At 46.9% G+C, this 4,414-nt stretch overlaps 1 long non-coding RNA gene across 1 annotated transcript; it reads left to right on the top strand.

Moving 5' to 3' along the window:
• Window positions 1-332: 332 nt before the first annotated feature.
• LOC121100458 lies at window positions 333-3,687 on the top strand. Its single transcript, XR_005832247.1, has 2 exons — window positions 333-767; window positions 2,874-3,687. It is a non-coding gene; the product is annotated as an uncharacterized LOC121100458 (long non-coding RNA).
• The last annotated feature ends 727 nt before the right edge of the window (window positions 3,688-4,414 follow it).

Consider the following 4,414-nt stretch of genomic DNA (forward strand, 5'->3'; position numbering starts at 1 on the left):
ATCTCGTCTCAGAAGCACCACCCCCTTTAAAGCACCATCCTGAGCAGTAGGACGGCAGCCTGTGAATCTTGTCTGGACACAAACATACAGACCAGAGCAGCCGGAGTTTACTATTATTGCCAAAGTTGTTGTTCTTTTTCTACCACGTATTAAAATGATTTCCTCTTTTAACTCTTCCATTTCCTCTTATTTTCATCTTGGGCCATGTCACTGTTAAAGCGGGTGGCCGGAAAAGCCATTTTGTTTAGCAAATTGGTTTCATTTCCTAGTTATCTTGCTGCACGCGCTCAGTTCGACTAGGAAGCGGATGTCTCGTTGTCAGGAGCTCACGTGTGGGACCCGCTCCTCTGATCACTTCCGGTCGGGGGTGGGGAGCGTGAGCGCATGCACATGCGCACTGAGCGGGTGACTTGAGATGGGCGCCTCCCGGGCGCTCCCTGCTCTGCTGCGCCGGGAGGTTGACCCCAATGGTGCGTCTCGCCAGCGCCCTTTGCCCTCTGCTTCCAGTGGGGTCGCAGTGGGAGGCGGGGTGAAGGACTTGAAGGTAGAAAGGGCCGGAGAGATTTGGAAATGGCTTCCGGTGGTCGTCCCCAGGTGCTCATGCTCCTCCTTGGCTGTTCGCATCTCCGAAGAGGGTTCTTCTGTTGAACCCTCTTCCAAGAGACCGAGGAAAGACTGAAGACATTTCCCCTCTAATCTTCAGCGGGGAGGGACTTCCAATCAAAAGAGCCGATCCTTTCTGCGTGCCCCGGATCAGGTACTAAGCAGTAAGTACCTCAGCATCATGCACATCGCCTTACTTCCTTCTCTTAGCAAGCCCTTGGGTTTTGAGGCCATTTGGCGGAGGGGGCGTGGAGGCCGAACCCCGTGTTCTCAGACTCTGCAGCTCCCCCCCCGCCCCCCCAGCCGTATCTGCACTTCCATGTTCGGAGTTTTCTTGGTTTCCTCCATGAGATTTCCCGCTTTCTTCCTAGCCACTAATAGCCAAGTGGACATCATTTTGAAATAGTGAAGTATTTATTCCAGTTCAGATATGTGGAACAAAAATAGCACTTTGATCATTTATCTCACGAGTTTCTCAGTTCTCTTAACTTTCACGCTCAATTGTTCAAAGGACTCTGCCTTCTCCGTTATCATAGCCGACTTCATTCTGTGAGGCTGCAGACATAACACGGTAGTGTTTCTAAATCTCATGGAGGCATTTGATTAAAAGTTGTTATATGAAGTTAACGAAAGAGATTCAGAATATATCAAATGAGATACATGCATAATATGTCATACCTGTGGTCAAACTTGTGAACTGACTTTACTCACACGCTTTGTTAGTATAATTTATTTGTGAAAATTATTTTTATAAATACATTGGTCAATCATAAATGTTTTTAACACTGTGTTTTCAGTTTAAACAACAGATGTTTATTTATATTCTTTTGTTTTAAAAGATAGTATTTTTTTTTTTTTTTGGTAATATGGGGTCCTTACTTGACTGGGTTGTTTATATTGAATGATGGCTTACACTTCCCTTTTCGCAAGTCACCTTCCCTGAACTTGAAACCAACATAAACAGGAAGTGAAATCTCCCTAACACCTTCTCTAAATGTGTTCTTGTTTTCAAACCCATCGTGAGTGAAAGGACGCTTACCACCAAAAATTTGTCACAATGTGGCAAAAGCTGAGACACTGTACCTTGGCTTTTAGCTTTGCCACCCACGAATTTACATGTAATAAGCCCGTTTGACTTGACTGTGACGACCTTTCTGTTTTGGTCTTACATTATTTATTGTGGTAAAATATACATAATAAAAATATGCCATTTTAGCCACTTTGGGTGAACAGGTCGGTACAGGCACAGTGCTGTGTGACCATGAGCGCCACCCACCTGCAGAGCCTCCCTGTTCCCTGGCTGAAGCTCCACCCCCGGGGGGCAGCAGCTGTTTTAAAGCCTGATTCTGCATTCGGTGCAGGGTCACCTGTAACAGCAGGTGTCACGCGGACAGTCAATGAGCACACTGTCATCGTCCACCTTGTTGATGAAATATGAGTGCAGGAAGTCAAGATCATGGTCCTTTAATGGGCCGGTAGAGAGTCACCTGTCCTTGTAACAACCTGCAACCCAGCCCTCTGGAGCTGGTGCACACCTGGCTACCTTCAAACTATTCAGGGTGTCTTTCTGCTCATTGCGCTCCGCTGTGTCGCAAGAATGCCACGTCTTTGTCAAAGGATTTGCTGCAATCAAACTAACATTGCCTTGTGATCTTGATCCTTGCGATTTAACAGATTCTCCTGATCTAACAGACCGGTCATCTTGCTTTTTTTTTTTTTTTTTTAAAGATGCTTTTGGCAGGACTTCCTCTTATGACTCCATGCTGGCTCTTAATTACTGTCTTTTGCTCATAAACACATCTGCAGGCCCCGTATGTCTGGCATGCTCAGTTGTTTGCATCGGGGAATTCGAGGGGAATTGCTTGTCTGTGCTATAGAATGACAGGTTCAATCTCATCTTTATTACTAGAGACAGAGTTTGGGCAGGTCACCTCCTCCAGAGCTGCCCACTGCCTGGCACTGTCTGATGCATGCCCTCCCCGGTAGCTGCCCATCACCCCCTCCACACCCTGGCACTGCCTGACACCCCCTGGGCAGCCTGCCAGACCGTTAGGCATCTCTGGACTCTCCCAGCTGCCACCATCCCCTGCCGTTCTTCTGGGATAGCGTTCCTTCTGAATTTTCTGGGTGGCTCAGACTCACCGTTTCTCAGCCAGCTTCGTGTGTCTGCTTCTTCTCACAGAGCCTGCCACTTAGCAGGCCTTGTTGCAAACTTTCAATCCTCATAGCAATCTTTTGGACTAAGTACTATTTATAACCTCCTTCTTCAGGTGAGGAGTTGATGGTGGAAAGGCTAAGGAACTGCCCACAAACTGGGACCACATGAAGCTCCAGTGTCCCTGCCCCAGCCCGGGCTCTGCCGAGACTCCTGAACGGACCAGTTCTTCATATTCCTTCATATGGCATTTGTATTCGATGGCGTTTGTATTCCATGTCCCCTTGTCTCTTCTTAAGGCGTCTGAGATACAGTTTTTAGCCTTGCTGGCAGGCCGATGATGTCGTCGATGCTGTCACTTAGATGCATGAGACTTCCTTCAGACGCTCACGTGATGGAAACCGCTGGCGCTGTGGTCACGCAGTAATACAGACGGTGCTTTACTCTGCCCCGATCCAGGGGAGCCCCTCTTGGCTCCTCACCCACAAGCCCTTCACTGTAGCCTCACCCTCGGGTCACGGCCGTTCAGATGGTTGGGTGTCCTCTGGGCACAGAGCGCCACAGCTTAATCTCCTCAATGACATATTGAGCTTGGAAAGGAATAAAGTGCCAGGAAATGTCACAAGACCCAAAGGAGAAGCATTCACATCTTTGGTCTAAAATTACAAACGCTGCTGATGTCATAATGCCTAGCGCTCCTCCCATCCGTCCGCCCACACTCCACCTCGGACACGGGCTGGTCGTAAGGGAGCTCCATCACAGGATCGCTGTGGGCGTGCAATCCGTAACTCTCAACTACTTTGCAAACCTGGAGCAACAGCTGGGGCATCATTATTGCTCCTTATTCTTCCCACTAATATTTTTTTTTTATCGGAAAGTATTCCCTAAACAATTTTAGCTTAAATAAATCGGGTGTATTTTCTCAGCAATATATTTTTTCCTTCGGGTAAGTTCAAATGGCTGCTGAAGTCAAAAGGCTCTGAAATCCAGTCTCCCTTTAAGAAGTGATCCCAGTAAAAAGAAGATCAACATAGATACTTACTGTATAAATGCCACAATCCAGAGAGATTGTTAGTAAGTTAGAAGAAATTACTGGCGTTTTTAAAAACCTCTTAAGTCTTATCGTCTTGGCTCTGAGAAAACGTGGACTGAACCCCAAATCTCCAGGAAACCGGACACTTCTTGATAATAAGATATTTCCTGCCTCTATAAGATCTGTAGCTTAAATTTTTTATTACTCATGTTCGTTCACTCAGAAGTTACTGTTAGAATTAGTGTGGCCCTTCTGATTCCCTTTTCGTGAGATTTGTTATAAATGGATGCTTCCTGAAGGATGTTTACCAGCCTTGGACTTCCCCTAAAATAGAATTTCTGAAACAGAAGAGGTTTTGTTGAATAGAGCTTTATAAATTCTGAAACTCACTAATTGCACTCCCAGCAGCCTGGAGAGGTAGTGTTACTCTGCCCCTTTCAGGATTCAAAACCTAAGGTGCTCCCGCATCTGTGGGGCTCTTACCAAAGTAGATTCGGCCCGGGGCTCAGCGGGGTTGATGAGCTCTGGATCGCTCTCGCTGTGTCTTGGGAAAATTATGTGTCTCCGCCAGATGTGGTCTTTCCCTTTATGTAGCCAGCAGTTTCAATGAATGATCTGTGAGT

The sequence above is a fragment of the Ursus maritimus genome, unplaced genomic scaffold, assembly GCF_017311325.1.
Source record: "Ursus maritimus isolate PB19 unplaced genomic scaffold, ASM1731132v1 scaffold_4, whole genome shotgun sequence".
NCBI lineage: Eukaryota > Metazoa > Chordata > Mammalia > Carnivora > Ursidae > Ursus > Ursus maritimus.